This window comes from Bos mutus, chromosome 26 (assembly GCF_027580195.1).
Source record: "Bos mutus isolate GX-2022 chromosome 26, NWIPB_WYAK_1.1, whole genome shotgun sequence".
Taxonomy (NCBI): Eukaryota; Metazoa; Chordata; class Mammalia; order Artiodactyla; family Bovidae; genus Bos; species Bos mutus.
In genome coordinates this window covers 21,002,452-21,019,464 of record NC_091642.1, presented here as the reverse complement: position 1 = coordinate 21,019,464, position 17,013 = coordinate 21,002,452, and the positions used below count along the sequence as shown (strand labels likewise).

Genomic DNA, 17,013 nt, shown 5'->3' with positions numbered 1-17,013 from the left:
AAACAAACCAACCAAAAAATTCCGTGCCACCTACCCATTTCTGCTCAGACTTCCTCTGTCTCCATCTCTTCTTCTCGTTCCCACACTGATTGCCCTGTTGGAGAAATTGTAGCACAAATGGTCTCCAGAGGAACTTTCTGCAATGACAGAAATACTCTCTATGTGTGCTGTCCAACATGGTAGCTACCAGCCACTACATGGCTACTGAGGACCTGAACTGTGGCTAGCGTGATTGAGGAACTGGGTTTTTAATTTCATTTCATTTCAGAAAGCACAGCTCTAGTAAACCAATTCCTACAGAAGGGACGAAAAATGGGGTCGCCTCCAAGATGCATGTTTGATGCTGTATCAATGCCAAGTTCTTCCATGTCCATCTTCTTTGGAGCCTCCCAGCAACACTGCCAGGCCAGGGCAGGAACTAATAACCCCCCTGCACAGAGGGCCAGATGACTCGCCCAAGGTCTCCCTATCAGAGACAGGGAGGTAGAGCTGCCCAGGCCTTCTAGTTCTAGAAGTAGGACTCTCTCCATCACTAGCCTCTTCCTAGCAGACCCACGGTTGGGCACTGAGAACAAAAAACAATGCCTGATGCTAGAAGTTCAGTCCAGGTTTGACCTGTAGAGAAGAGGTTTCAGGGGTGGTATTGGAATTTCAGTTTCTCACTCTTCGTAGATAAGGAGAGGGAAATATGGATATGTCTAGGGGTATTTGTATGCCAGACACTGTGTTAGGCTCTTTACAAAGCTTAGCTCTTAACCTTCGCAAGGTCAGGTGTTCTCCCCATTTTACAGATACGGAAATAGAGGCTCAGAGAGATGACTCAAACTGTCCAAAGCCATGCAGCAAACAAGTGGTAGAGCTGAGCTTTGACCTGGGCACTTTGGCTCCACAGGTTTCTCTTCCACTCAGCTGGTAAAGAATCCATCTGCCAATGCAGGAGAAGCAAAAGATGCTGGTTCGATCCCTGGGTCAGGAAGATCCCTTGGAGGAGGGCATGGCAACCCACTCCAGTATTCTTGCCTGGAGAATCTTGCCTGGACAGAAGAGCCTGGCGTGCTAATAAAGCCCATGGGGTCACAAAGAGTCGGACACAGCTGAGCTACTGACACACACCATCTGGTTTGGGATGTAAGCCTGATTTAGAAAAAACTGATTGTGTGAGTCAGATGGCAGTCTGAACCAAGCCCCCATTGTTTGCATATCTGTAGCTTAGGCTCCTCGGGGATGGGGGGAAGAACAAGGCCCCCTGGACCCCAGCCCTGGAAACCTACTGTCTTTACTCAATAAACTGACACAACTGAGCCAAGTATTGGCCCATAAACAAAGTAGAGGGACTGAAATAGCCTGGGTGAGCCAGGCTGGTTCTGATCTACCTGGAAAGACTTCTCCAAGGAAGACAGAAGCATCTTAGTCAGTGATTCACCTGCCTGGCTCACCCAGGCCACTCCAGTCCCATTCAGCATCTCCAAGGGCAGCTTCCTGATCCATTTGTTTCAAGTATGGGTTGTAAGTAACAAAGTATTTGAAACTTAGTGGCTTAAAAGGACAACGGTTCATGTTTGGGCGGCCCAGGCAGGGCTTGGTGGGGACGGCTCACGTCTACTCACAGGGCATCAGCTGGAACTGTTCTTCTGTTTGTCTTTCTGGAGGGAGAGGGGTCATGTGTGTGGCTGCATCAGGCTGGCTGAGGGGCTGACTGAAGCCCAGGCTCAGCGGGAACACTGGGATGGCTGGGTTTCTCTCCTTCAGCATCAGGTCAGCCCCTCTGAACTTAACCCCTCCAGAGAAGAGCTGGACTTAAGAAGCTGAGGGCCCTGAAGAAGCTGCAAGGCCTTAAACATTGAGGCCCAGAAAGAAAGAACACCAGACCCTATCTCCTGGGGTCATTCTGAGGTTGCAGGACGGGATGTATGTGCAGACCTATCCTGGGGTCTGGAGCTATTGCCAGCAGCTTGCTCTGGTGCTGTGTGTCTAAAGAACCAGTCTCGGCCTCCCTGACCTGGGTATGTGATGAAGCCCCGCTGAGCCTTCTTCTTTTATCTTCAAAGCTCCTCCTCTTTAAGTCCCCTCACTAACTGAATGGCGCCTCACCAAATAAACCTGTACCTTGGGACCTCTGCATGCTCTGCTCCCTGCCCTGAATGCCTGTCCTCCAGTTACCCCTCCAGCCCATTCTCCATCAGCTCCTTTCCTCCCAGAACCCTTCCTGACCCCCCGCCCCAGAGCTGGCTTCCTCCACTCTCCCCCACTCATTCACAGGTCACAGTGGCTCACCTGGACAGTGGAGGCAGGCAGGGCCCGAAGCTTATAGAGTCCTTCTCAGCAGCCCTGCGGGAAAGACTGCAAGGGCGTCTGGCCTTGATAATGACAGTGGACCCCAGTGATCATATGCAAGAGCTCTGGAGCCAGGCTCTGTGGTTCAGATCCCACATACAACCTAACTGTTCAGGATTGTCTCATCTGCACAGTAGTGATAGAACAGTACCCGGCTCCTGGGCTTGTTGCAAGAGTTCAATGAGGAAATGACACACAAGGCACCTGTGTTCTATGTGGAATGAAGCAATGCTCCATAGTCACTGCTCTTACTTTATTAATGAGTGCTGCTCTTAGGCCTGTCTGTGAATGTCTGACCCCCCGAGAACAAGGGAACCGAGCCTGACCCTGCTGTGACCTTCTGTCAGCTCCTCCCTCCCCCAGCCCCTAGAGTCCAGCTGGAGCACTGTGCCAGGTGTCATGAGGTGCCCTGTGGCTTAGCTCCCAGTCCCCAGCCCTCTTGTCAGTGCCTCCCTGCCTAGACCTGCCCGGCCACTGACCCCAGGCCATCTGAGAGGTGTGAGCAGGAGGCCATGGTCCTCCAGCAGCCCAGGCTCCATGTGTCACAGGAAAGAGAGATCTGACACGTCCCCTCTCCTGGCTGGGCACTGCTCTTTCCCCTCTGCAGGTAGGTCTGGCAAGGTGGGCTGTGGAATAGAGCAAGGTCTGGGCCCCTTTCCCAAATCTGGCTGGTGACTCAGTGTTAAGCTCATAAGCTTTGTCCCTGGGCCCTGAGACAAGTTTAGGGAGTGTCAGCCTCAGAGTATGAGGTGGGCCTGCCTAGTTAGCTGACTAGCTAGTTAACTGACTAGTTAGCTAGTCAGTCAGTCCCTCTTGTTGTTCTTTCTCTTTTTCATTCCACAGAGACTCCCTGAGCACCTACTCTGTACAGATACTCTTCTGGATACTGAGGATATAGACAGAGCAGGACTGATCAAAGTGGAGCCTGGGAGAAGTGTGCCAGGCCTGTGAGTGAGCAGCCACTTTGTGGTCTTGAGTTCTGTGGGCCCTGTTTGGTTCCCGCTCTCACATCTACCCCGCTCTCACATCTATCCATGCCAGACACAGGAGCAGAATATAATCTCTGGACTCCACAGAATCCAGTCCTGGCTGTGCCTCTTACTCACTGAGTAACAACTTGGCTCAACTCTCAAATCCTCAGTGTCCGCATCTGCAAAGTGGGTGTACCATTAAGAGGGCCAAGGAAGCAACACCTGCCAAGAATTCAACACTGCGGCAGAAGCTTCTTATGACACACCAAATGGCCTTCGTCCACCCACTGCCGTCATCTGCCACCATCTCCCACCTTGCTGGGCTGGAATCTTGCCCTTCCTTCTGACTTCCTGGGCAGGATGCAGCTTTGCTGACAGTGGCCAAGTCGCCTTCTGGACCCCGGAGGATGCCGGAGACCTTTCCTGCGAGCCATTTGCCCCCTGATGCTGGGGTCACAGAGGTCTTCAAACCTGAGATCAGAGAAAGATGAGGAGGAGGGTGACAGAGGCCATATTTTAGGGGCTTGTCCCAGCTGTTAGCAGGGATTCATTCTCCATCAAGGACAGATGGGACCAGCCCTCCAGAGTCGGGATGGATTGGGCACCTGGGTGGAAGCTGACACCAAGGGTGAGAAATTCATGTGACCCTGTCATCTCCCGTCAGGAGACTCCCACACTCTTCTTCCTGCAGCTTGGAAATGAAGTGACAGGTCACTCTGAGGGGCAACTGGTGACAGACCCCTCCGTAACATTTATTTAGAGCTGGCAGCCCTGTCTCCTTCCAGAAGAGACTGAGGGACTGCTCTGACATTTGCAGGAGGACTACTGGCTAACCAGGCCTTTCTGCATTCATACCATCGTCAAATTCCCACAAGAACTTTCCTTTCAGTGATGAGGAAACTGATGCTCAGAGACGTAAAGAAACTTGCTAATGTTATCCAGCTAGTCCAAGGCAGAGAAGCCTAAGCAATCCAGTTCCTCTTACTGTTAATTTTTAAATGCAGATATGACAGGACGACAACAAACTGAAACCATAAATCTATCAAAGGACAGAGAGAGCAATGTTCTTAACTTCCAAGAGAACCTTCTGAGAAGAGGATGTACATAATGCATTTATAATGCTGATAAACGAGGTCAATAGTTTCTGAAGGGATGTATAAGAAGCCATGAATAGCACAGACCTTTGGGAGGAGAAACTGGTATAGGGGGAGGGATAATGAGAGCATTTTGCATCTCATTCTATGTCTTCCTGTAGCACTGGAACGATTTTCCACGAGCATTTCATAAGCAGAAGTAAGGGGTCATCGACTAGTAGGAGTATGGATCATTTTTCATTGTCTTCTTGATTTTTTTCTGAGATAAAAAAAGAAAGAGGGAATTTCCTGACAGCCCAGTGGTTAGGATTCCAAGCTTCCAATGCAGAGGGCCATGGGTTTGATTCTTGGCTGGGGAACTAAGATCCTGCATACCAAAAAAACAAAACCAAAAACAGAATTATATTTGTTTAAAAAACAAAAAGACATTGAGAAGCTAATAAAAACTGAATCCCAAGAAAATTTCACAAATATATTTATTCATACAACTGAGAACTCTTTGGGACTTTCCTGGCAGTCCAGTGGTTAAGAGTTCACCCTCCAATGCGTGGGGTATAGGCTTGATCCCTGGCTGGAGAGCTAAGATCCTTCATTCTTTGGGGCCAAAAAGCCAAAACATAAAGCCGAATCAATACTGTAACAAATTCAATAAAGACTTTTTAAATGGTCCACATAAAAAGAAAAAAACAAAACAAATATTTGTTAAAGAAAAATAAATACAAAGAACTCTTTCTGGGGAAGATCAGAGGGAATAAATCATACTTAAAAGCCAAGCTATACCAAGATTTTCATGACTAAAAGCAGGATACAGTTCTCTGATATCTGCGTTGAAACTGCTGTCATCAATAATTAAACATGGGAAAACTAAAACGTAGGCTAATGCAGTTTTTGGAATGAAACATTTCATTTTACTTTGAGCTCCATGCCTTAAATGGAACCTGGAACACAGTAGATACCCCCCAAAACCCACTGGTTAATGGATAATTGACCTGTGCTCACTGGATCCTGAAGCAGGCACACAGTCAATATCTGCTAATGGAAATCAATAATAAAATGCTGTCCTTCTCAACCACTATCCCTGGATCCCAGCTTCGACCCTAATCCAGGGTAAGTGTCATCAGCCTTGGGCAAGGTTAGGAGACGCTGAGCTCCCCTCCCTGACAAAAGGAATGGGTAACCAGAGGGACTGGCCCCATCTCTGTCCAGTGTCTGGGAGTGGTGAGCACAGGCAGGCCTTCCCTTCCTGATTGCCCTGTCAATACAGTGCACAGAGGATGTGCGGGCTAGCCTCATTCAATATTTACTGCCCTTTCCCAGCTTACCCTGCCTCCTGCTAACACAGGCAGGTGTGCAGAGGACCAGACTGAAATCCCCATTCTCACATCTCTCTAGGAGCCAGAATCCAGCCCCACAGGATTCCTCTCCTCCAACCCAGGAGATGAGCTAGCACTGTGGGCCTGCCATGGCCTTGAAAACAGCACAGCTCCACCTGAGTGCACCATCTTCCTCCAAACCAGTCTTTTCTAGCTTCCCTTCCCCCCACCCCACCCCCCATCAGCCCATCCTACAGCCTCCATCTGCAGCCCACTCCTCAATTCTCCAGTCTTTGGATGTTAAGAGCACTTCCTCTGCCAGGCCCACATTTTCATCCCCTCCAGTCTTACTGACAACCCTTTCACCAGTCATCTCATGCCCGGACCACAGCAGTGGACCCCTAATTGTCTTCCTGTTCCCAGGCCCTCTGCCTCCAAGCCAGCCTGCAAAGAGATGCAATTGAACCAAAGTAGAGAACCCTTTTCATCCATGCACCATCCGACCCAGAAATAGCTAAGAGCTTCCAGTTGCCTTTAGAGCTGGGTCTTACTTGCTCACCAGCATCCATTCAATTTGACCATCTATATATCACACTCACTTGGGACCAGGTACTATTTGGTCCAAGTGCTTGCAAACGTGAATTTGCTTACATAAAATGAGGTCAGTACTGTTATGATCACTGCTTTACAGATGGGGAAACAGGCATGAAGAATTATGCAGGTCAGGAAGCAACGGTTAGAACTGGACATGGAACAAGAGACTGGTTCCAAATAGGAAAAGGAGTACGTCAAGGCTGTATATTGTCACCCTGCTTATTTAACTTATATGCAGAGCACATCATGAGAAACGCTGGACTGGAAGAAGCACAAGCTGGAATCAACATTGCTGGGAGAAATACCAATAACCTCAGATATGCAGATGACATCACCCTTATGGCAGAAAGTGAGGAGGAACTAAAATGCCTCTTGATGAAAGTTCAGTTCAGTTCAGTTCAGTCACTCAGTCATGTCCGACTCTTTGCGATCCCATGAATCGCAGCACGCCAGACCTCCCTGTCCATCACCAACTGCCGGAGTTCACTCAGATTCACGTCCATCGAGTCAGTGATGCCATCCAGCCATCTCATCCTCTGTCGTCCCCTTTTCCTCCTGCCCCCAATCCATCCCAGCATCAGAGTCTTCTCCAATGAGTCAACTCTTCGCATAGATGGCCAAAGTACTGGAGTTTCAGCTTTAGCATCATTCCTTCCAAAGAAATCCCAGGGCTGATCTCCTTCAGAATGGACTGGTTGGATCTCCTTGCAGTCCAAGAGACTCTCAAGAGTCTTCTCCAACACCACAGTTCAAAAGCATCAATTCTTTGGCGCTCAGCCTTCTTCACAGTCCAACTCTCACATCCATACATGACCACAGGAAAAACCATAGCCTTGACTAGACGGACCTTTGTTGGCAAAGTAATGTCTCTGCTTTTCAATATGCTATCTAGGTTGGTCATAACTTTCCTTCCAAGGAGTAAGCATCTTTTATTTCATGGCCGCAGTCACCATCTACAGTGATTTTGGAGCCCCCCAAAATAAAGTCTGACACTGTTTCCACTGTTTCCCCATCTATTTCCCATGAAGTGATGGGACCAGATGCCATGATCTTCGTTTTCTGAATGTTGAGCTTTAAGCCAACTTTTTCACTCTCCACTTTCACTTTCATCAAGAGGCTTTTGAGTTCCTCTTCACTTTCTGCCATAAGGGTGGTGTCATCTGCATATCTGAGGTTATTGATATTTCTCCCGGCAATCTTAATTCCAGCTTGTGTTTCTTCCAGTCCAGCGTCTCTCATCATGTACTCTGCATAAAAGTTAAATAAGCAGGGTGACAATATACAGCCTTAACATACTCCTTTTCCTATTTGGAACCAGTCTGTTGTTCCATGTCCAGTTCTAACTGTTGCTTCCTGACCTGCATACAATTTCTCAAGAGGCACATCAGGTGGTCTGGTATTCCCATCTCTTTCAGAATTTTCCACAGTTTATTGTGATCCACACAGTCAAAGGCTTTGGCATAGTCAATAAAGCAGAAATAGATGTTTTTCTGGAACTAAGTGAAAGAGGAGAGTGAAAAAGTTGGCTTAAAGCTCAACATTCAGAAAACAAAGATCATGGCATCCGGTCCCATCACTTCATGGGAAATGGATGGGGAAACAACGGAAACTGTGTCAGACTTTACTTTTGGGGGCTCCAAAATCACTGCAGATGGTGACTGCAGCCATGAAATTAAAAGATGCTTACTCCTTGGAAGGAAAATTATGACCAACCTAGATAGCATATTGAAAAGCAGAGACATTACTTTGCCAACAAAGGTCCATCTAGTCAAGGCTATGGTTTTTCCTGTGGTCATGTATGGATGTGAGAGTTGGACTGTGAAGAAGGCTGAGCGCCAAAGAATTGATGCTTTTGAACTGTGGTGTTGGAGAAGACTCTTGAGAGTCTCTTGGACTGCAAGGAGATCCAACCAGTCCATTCTGAAGGAGATCAGCCCTGGGATTTCTTTGGAGGGAATGATGCTAAAGCTGAAACTCCAGTACTTTGGCCACCTCATGCGAAGAGTTGACTCATTGGAAAAGACTCTGATGCTGGGAGGGATTGGGGGCAGGAGGAGAAGGGGACAACAGAGGATGAGATGGCTGGATGGCATCACTGACTCAATGGACATGAGTCTGGGTGAACTCCGGGAGTTGGTGATGGACAGGGAGGCCTGGCATGCTGCGATTCATGGGGTCGCAAAGAGTCGGACACGACTGAGCGACTGAACTGAACTGAAGGTCACATCTTTAGTAAATGACAGAAAGAAAATTTGAATCCAACTAGTCTAGCTCTGAGGGCTTCCCAGGTGGCACTTGTAAAGAACCCATCTGCCAATGCAGGAGACATAAGAGACACAGGTTCAATCTCTTGGCGGGGAAGACCCCCCCTGGAGGAGGGCATGGAAACCCACTCCAGTATTCTTGCCTGGAGAATCCCATGTAGCTCTCCAGGCCCCGGTCTGTAGGGTCACAAAGAGTCAGACATGACTGAAGCAACTTAGCATGCACACATGCAGCCTGTCTAGCTCTGGAGTCCTCCTTCCTGCCCTTGGGCATCTGTGGCAAGGATGCATGGACCACATCCTCCTTGTCTTCCCAACCTTCTCTGCCAACCCCTGGGATTCGTGAGCTGATGAGCATGGGCGTCCTCTGCTCCTTTTCTTCCCATGACGATGCCTTTGCTCTGCTTCCCTCCTCCTCACTCCCCACCCCCGCTTCTCTGTCCAATTTTTTGCCCTCTCAAGGCTAAGTTTACCCCACTTCCCTGACTCCTCCACCCTCTAGCTTCACTCATCCACATCTCTTGTGACTTTCCTTCAGCCCTCTTCTGGTGTTCTTGTCCACAGTCTGCATTGTCTTCCCTCTGGGGGGTCCAAGTAGAATCTATCTCCCCCATTCCATGAATGCAAAGGGAGAGCATGTTGCAATTCTCACTCATCTCCCATCACAACCCATCACCAGAGGGAGCAGGGAGAACAGAGGGAGCCGGTGAAACTAGACCAATAGTGAGGCAACCACAGGAGAGGAGGGTGAGGGCTTCTCAGAGGAGATGGACTTACACGAACTCATCAGGCCCTGCAAGGAGTGAAGGGAGGGTCCTGGGGATTAGCCTGCTTCTGCCACTCCATCACCCCTCCTCATCAAATTCCTGGCACCCTTCTCCTCATTCCTGTCCTGGGGCATTTGTGGCAGAAATGCTTTTCCCAAGGTGCTTGCAAGACCGATTCTTCAAGAGTAACCTCCTCTTCAAGCCTTTCCCTGACTGCTCTCTCTCATGTTGCTAGTTCCTTCTTCTTTTTCCTCTCTCTCTCCATTGCCCTGTTTTATTTTTCTTTCTGATATTTCTCTGTTCCCAAAGGTCTTTACTTTTTTTCCTTGCTGTTGTTTGTGGCTCTCACCAGCCCATTCAAACAGGTCTTCCTTCTGCACCTCTGAATTCCAGCAGTTTGGGCAGCCCTGACACATAGTAAGTCATTAATAAATACTTATTGAATGAAGAATAAATGAAGAGCCAAATGAGAGCATCTTGTTTGCTGTGGACCAACATAATAGGCCTGTGATTCTCCCACCCTCTTTGGTTGGGAAAGACCACTTGGGCCCACATGTGGCTGCAACACAAGACCTCCCCCAGACGATTGCCTTTGGCAAGACCCCAGTGAGGCACTGGGGGCCAGTGGGGGCAGTCAGGATATAGGGGCTGGGGATAAGGGTTGTCTTGGTCCCCAGAGTTTCTAGTGAAACGAGTGTCTTTGGTTTCAGTCCTGAGGCAAATCTTTCACACATGTAGGTCATTTTGACCATTGTGGTAGGCAGGATTAGTGCAAAGTAGGTATAACTTTCTTAACCAATCATTTTCTTACTGGACTCTTACACGAGGCCCAAAAGGTCAGTGGGAATCTGTTTTAAAAGAAGATGAAGTAGAGCTTCAAAAATATTAAACTCCTCATCAAAAATTACTCAGTTCTATGTTCCTGTCTTGGATCAGAATATCATTGAATGATGTCTGATCATTTAATTCTTATTGGGGGTAAAAGGGGTATTTGTGTAGAAGAGATCCTAAGAATAGGAGGTATCAATACTATTGAACCCTCAATGCTGTTTAACCCTCATCAAGCTATTTCTATATGCTGACACTTTTCTGAGATAGTTACATGTAGAAACTGATTGAATCCTGACACTGCCTTGTGAGAAAGGACCAATTGTAATTCTTAATTAACAGATAGAGAAACTGAGACACAGAGAGAGTATGCACTTCACATATGGACATGCAGCTAAGTAGTGGATGTGATAGCAATAGTTGCTGCTGCTGTGTCGCCTTAGTCGTGTCCGACTCTTTGCGACCCCATAGAGGGCAGCCCACCAGGCTTCCCATCCCTGGGATTCTCCAGGCAAGAACACTGGAGTGGGATAGCAATAGTACGTGTCTGCAAATACACCATTTGTTTCCCACCCTCTTCCAATGAGGCCGAGACTTGTTCTAGCCAATGAAATATGAGCGGAAGAGACATCTGTCATGCCCAAAGGGAGGCCAGTGAAAAGCCCAGGCATGAGTCTCCAGTCTCTCCTTTCCCTTGACATGAAACAGTGGCGATGTGCCCATGGCACCTTGAACCACTTGGATCCCTAAGTCACTGTGTGGAGCAGAGTACCCCACTGCCCTACATGGAACATGCAGCTTGGGAAGAAATAAATTTGCATTATGTCAACCACAGAAATCTGGGGGGTTGTCTATCACCATGCATCTCCTAGTCAGCCACTAGCGGATCAAGGCTCAACCAGCTCAGTCTCAACTATGAATTCTAAAGCTCAACCCTTAAAGTATCTTGGTATGAATCTTACCTAGTGATGGCCACCAAAATCCCCAAAACAAATCCGTCACTTCTCTCCTTCCCCTGCACACCACAAATTTGGAGAGGACATAGCTCATGGAACCCCTATGTGTGTTAAAACCCTTATTAGTAACACCACTGTGTCCATATGGTTCCAGTGGAGCCCAGGACCAGCCTGGCCAGTGAGAGCACTGAATCCTCCTACCCTCAGTGACTGTGCACAAACTGATTGGTGCAGAGAGGGCAAAATCCAGGGCTTGTGTAGGATTTACCAGGGCAAGAAGCACTCTCTCTTCTGCTCATCCTTAGTGGGTGGAGGCCTGAACTGAAGGCCATTTTGCCATCCCATGGGACCTAGGTGTGAAACCAAGCCCCATGCTGAGTGCTGAGCTGAAAGGTAAGACCCAATGATGCCATCTGAGGCACTGGACTCAGCTGGGTCTGAGACCAGCTCTACTCAAATGTCTGTGGTTGACCAAAGCAGTCTGAATGGAAATTTTCTGTCACTTGCAACCAAAAGGTTCTGAGTCACTGCCCCCTGTGGCTCTGTCATGCTGCAGAGCACTGTGAGTTCTGGATGGAGGCAGGAGAGATGCCTTGGGACCCAAGAGCAGGGGGCACCATTAATAGTCAGATTTCTGGAAGAGATGGTGGGCTTGGGCAGAGCAGGGCTGAGGTGCTGGCAGGATGCCTGTGTAGAGGTGCCTGGCAGGTGGAGAAGGAAGAGTGGATGCCAGTCTGAAGGGTGCTAGAGCCTCTGATGCAGATGAGGGAGGCAGCCGCTGAGTGTGTGGGAGGATGTGACCATGGGTGGGGTCAGAAAGAAAGCAGAAAGGAGAATGGAGTCCAGACCTCAGGGAGTGGGACCCTCACCACAACAGAGAAAGAGTTCAGTGGAAGGTGTGTGTGTGGCCTAGGGCTAGCTTCTGACTACTCTCACCTTCAGTCTCCTTTTCCAGTTAAATGAGTTCACGGACTCCCTGTGCCATGCTGCGGTGAGGATGGAGGTGGCAGGGCCATCCCATCTCAGAGTGTCAGAGCTCAGCCCGCCTGCGCTGGTATTAATTAAGTGGGAGGAGAGAGGGATACAGCATGGATGTGAAAGGAGAGGCCTGTCCAGGCAGGGTTGCTTTCTTCCTGGTGTACCCCAAACACGGCTCTCACACCTGTTCTTCTGAAATTGCTTGTTGCCACCCGAGTTCCTCAGGTAAGAAGCAAGACCTGTTCTCTCTGTATCCCAGAGGCCAGCTGGTACAGGGCTGCCACAGGGTAGGCACTGGGGGAATGTCGAGGGCAGGGGGTGGTAGCAGAATAGAAGGAGCACTAGCTGCCCCACTGACCTCTACAGAGGAGGAGGAGGAGAGGCCCAAGAAGAGGCCACGCAATTTGTCTCCTGAGAAGCCACTGGTGGGATTTCCCCGGCGGTCCAGTGGTTAAGAATCTGCCTTCCAATGTGGGGGACACGGGTTCGATCCCTGGTCAGGGAAGTAAGATTCCACATTCTGGGGGCAACTAAGTCCACAGGCTACAACTACCGAGCCTGAGAGTGGCACACCACAACAAAAGCAAGCACACAAACAAAAGCTTAAAAAAAAAAAAAAAAGAAAAGAACTCACTGGTGGCTGTTGGGCGTTGCAGTGTTGACCTGGGATCTGCAGACATTCCATGTGTCCCTGTCCTTCCAAAAGTCACCACCCGCCAGCAGCAAGTGAACGGAACTGGGGACAGGGGAGCCTGCGCCTCTCACTGTTTCCCAGGGGCAGCCCAGACTGGTCACCAGCTGGCGGGTAGCCAAGACTGCTGCCCCTCAATGTGGTGGGGGCTCTAATCTCAGCCGCTGGAGGAATCTGACACCTTGGACCCCCTTTCATCTCTTCCGGGGCAGTCCAGCAGGCAAAGATGCTCCAAACAGCAGCTGAGTTGGTCCCCAGGAGGGCCACGCTTGTATCAGTGATAGTGGTACCAAGGCCAGCCCCCAGGAAACCTGCATCTTGAGGATCTTGAGTGATGTGGGAGGGTTAATCTGATGTGGGCTGGGGCAGAGATGCCTAAGAGAACCCTCTGCTCCTAGGAGAACCCTCCGCTCCTCAGTCCCTACGTTGCAAAACTTTGCTGGCCTTGCAACCCTGCATTCCACCCTTGGGGTTGCTGTGAGTCCTCCTTTAAGATGAAAACACACCCCAGGGTGGAACACATTTACTGTAGAGAATAAAAAATAGCCCCACAGCTGTGGCCTTGAGACACAGGCAGAACAGAACCGGCTGGAAAGGAAGATGCAGAAGAAGTGGAAACAGACCTCAGCAAACCTTTCCCTCCTTCACAATGCTGCCTCCTCACAGTGGGGTGGGGCTGAGCTTCCTCCTGCCTCTCTTCCCTTCCCGACTCCATGCCAGTTTCTGGGTCAGGTGACAGGGACACCTGGTTCACTCAGTCGAGTCCCTTGAGGTGAGAGTGAGGCAAGATCCATAGAGCCTGGAAGAGAGCCCCTACCTTGCACCCCTCTTGCCTTCCCCCTTGTAGCCCTGTCCCATCTCAGTGCAGAGGAGAGGCACAGGCCCAGGGACAGGGCTCAGAGGACAGTGGAGGACTTGGGAGAAGCCACCCTTACCTCTGGATCCTCAGTCCCTGACTGGGGTGGGGTGATCCTCCAGGGTCTCTTCCAGCTGAGACCATCACAGTCTTCAGTGCCACCCATCTCATCATTCTGACTCAAGAGGAGATGGTTTCCCCTTCTCCCCCATCCCAAGTGATTCCCAGGGGTACTGGAGAGGGGATGAGCATTGTTCCAGGATGGAGCCCATCTCTGGATCTGGGTGAAGTCTGAAAGGCACAGTGAATGCTCTTTACCTGGAGCAGTGGCTCAAAGAATAACAGGAGGTGATTCTGATGCCTCTAGTTAGAGAAACAGTGACTCCAAGAAGAGTGAGTCTAGAATTTGTGGGGGGAATGGGTAAGAAGTAGGGCTTCCCAGGTGCCTCCAGTGGTAAAGAACACACTTGCCAATGCAGGAGACATAAAGAGATGCTGGTTCGATCCCTGGGTCAGGAAGATCCCCCAGAGGAGGGCATAGCAACCCACTCCAGTACTCTTGCCTGGAGAATCCCATGGACAGAGGAGCCTAGCAGGCTACAGTCCATAGGGTTTCGAAGAGTCGAACATGCCTGAAGTGACTTAACATGCATGCACACGCACAGGTAAGGAGTGGGGACAGGGGAGAGGACATCCCAAGGGCCTGGCTGGTGGCAGCAGGTGGGCTTCTACACGGGAAGAAGCTGGGTCAGCTCCAGGGTCAGGAGTCTGGTCCTCCCTCCAAGCTGGGGATGCACATGGTGGGCAGCACGGGGGAGAACCAGTCCATAGTTTTCATAAGCTGTTCAAATGGATCTGAAACCCCAGAATACCAGAGCCTTTCTTTGAAAAACTTTTATTTCATACAAAATTAATATTTAGGTACATTCTCATCAGAAAAGGTCAAATCATACCAAAATACAGGGAGCAACAAGGAAAATCCTCCCCTGAGGCCCCCAGTGCTAGAGCCCTCTCCAGAAGAAGCCACTGTTATCTGCTCAGGGTTTGTCCTTGGAGAACTCAGGCTCTGGGTCTCCTCTCAACGATGTCTCTGGTGTGGTGGCTATTGAAGCAAGTGAAAAAAACAAAAAACCAAACACATAAAAAAACATGTTCACACCACATGAAAGCATCCTCTTTTTCTTGGGCCCTCCACACCCCTACCCCAGTCATGCCTACCCTCCCGGCCATGCACACACTGACAACAGTCTGAACTGAGGAAACTCTCCCCAGATCCTTGACCTGAATGGCAACCCCTAAGCTCCCAAGCGCTGGGATGCCAAGCAGCTGCGACCTCCTTCGACCCCAGGGCAGGCATTCTTTGGCTCCCAGAAAGCCTTCCCTGGAACCCAAGAAAAGGAGGATGGGTATTGGAAGGCAGGTGTGTGCATTTGTACCTTTATCCTGAGTGGGAGTCCAAAGTCTTCCCTCTGTCCCAAAGGCCTCCAAAACTCTAAAAAGGATTAAAACCACAGTTGTAAATTGATTGCCTCTTAATGGGGAAGAGTATCTTAGCAAAAACAATTCAGTTCTTTCTGGAGTTCTTTCTAATTTACAGTTGCAGGCTCCAGCGTCCTGCCTGGGAGTAAGGCAGACTTCCCCTCCCCTTGAGCTTGGGGCTGGGGGCAGCATGGAAGAGGGAGGAAAGGAGTGAGAAGGAGGAAGAATTAGAGATGAGATGAGGCGTGACACTGGTGAGCAGGCCAAGCATCGCCCCCAAAAATCCATGTCCTTCCGAGAACCTCAGAATGTGACCTTATCAGACAAGGCTTTGTAGCAATCTACTCTTTATTACTGGAGTGTTGCAGTCATTAAATTAAGATGACGTCATACCAGAGTGGGTAGGCCTTTAATCCAATATGACTGGTGTCCTTATATGAAGAGAAGAGACAGTGAGGTCACAGAGGGGACAGCACCACATGATGGTGGAGGCAGAGACTGGAGTGATGCGTCCATGGGCTGTGTCTATGGGACTGCTGGCAACCACCGGAAGCTCGGAGAGAGAGGCAGGAAAGTCTCGGAAAGCAACCCTCCCGGCACCGTGAATTGGGAATTCTAGCTTCCAGAACTGTAGGAGAGCGCACTGCTGTGGTTTAAACCACCCAGTTTTCAGTGCTTTGTAATGACCGTCCTAGGACCCTAACACGCCAAGGTAACGGCGACAAAAAGCAAAGCTTAACAGACCAGAGTCGCCGGCTCTCAGTAACTAAAAGAGCCAGGCCTCTTCAGGTCAGAGAGTCTGCGCCCGTGTGCCCCCTCGCTGGGGCTGTGCTCACTCAGGTGTGCAGGCAGCTCTCAGCCTGGAGAGATTTCTGCTAATAAGCAGCAAAACCAAACACATGTTCCCGTCCAGGCCCCCGAGTCACCTGCCACTTGGCATTGAGAGGATGTCAGCCCAGTTCCTGGCTGGCAGCGCTGACAGGCGCCCATCTGCTCCGGAAGTGCCCGGCCTGGGTAAACACAGCCAGGCTCTGCCTCCCACGGCCGGACCAGCGGGGCCAGGCAGGCTGTGCGGAAGCCCTGGGCCTCAGGCCCCCTCAGGGTCACTTTCTACCCCAACCTGGCTACGGCTGGCTGCCCCTACAGGAATGGCATCCCCCGGAAACCGAGAAAGGAAGAGCAGGGGGTTGGGGGGGCTCGACATAGAACCCGGCCCACCTCCTAGGTCACTTCCTCGAATCCCTCCCTGCTGGGTCCAGGGTCACTGCCCCCTCCCACAGGCCCTTCCCTCCCCACTCTCACCCACGTCAAGCCATCTGCCACCCTCGCCCCCCTGGCGGGTACCACAGCCTGTGACTCAGCCCCAGCCCTGAGGCTGCTCTGTGGGTGGCGGCTCCGGAAACCTTGGTGGGGAGGGAGCCGGGGCTAGGGAGTAGGGGTGAGGGCTGGGGGGAGAAGACTTGTGCAGACCCCAGGTGGCCTTTCCCCGAGCACCAACCCCTGACCACACTGCCTTCATCCGGTTCTTAAAGCAGGAACTCTCTAGCAGAGGTGTTTCCTAAAATATAATGGTCTCATTAAAATGCACCTAATTCGGTTTATTTTTTTCCCTCGGGGATCCACCACCCGTTCTTCAGGCCCTGATCCCGGGGCCAAATTGGGACCTGCTTCTCTAGTGTATGCCACCCTCATCCATGTGCCACCCCCAACCCCTTGCAGCCCCTGGAATAGAATATTCACCCCACACTCGCCCTTGTGTGGCTAAATTCCCACGAAGGTGTTAGAGACTTCATGTCACCTCCCTGCAGACTCGAACAAAGGGCTTGACCCCAGTGTGTATCCCAAAGGAACAGCAGTAATGGTGAGGCTGGAGGCGTCATTCTGGGGG

General features: G+C 50.3%; 1 long non-coding RNA gene across 1 annotated transcript; it reads right to left on the bottom strand.

Moving 5' to 3' along the window:
• Positions 1 to 14,593: 14,593 nt before the first annotated feature.
• LOC138985780 (uncharacterized) lies at positions 14,594 to 16,279 on the bottom strand. Its single transcript, XR_011462733.1, has 3 exons — positions 16,052 to 16,279; positions 15,083 to 15,138; positions 14,594 to 14,748 (listed from the first exon to the last, which is right to left on the bottom strand). It is a non-coding gene; the product is annotated as an uncharacterized lncRNA (long non-coding RNA).
• Between the last annotated feature and the right edge of the window lie 734 nt (positions 16,280 to 17,013).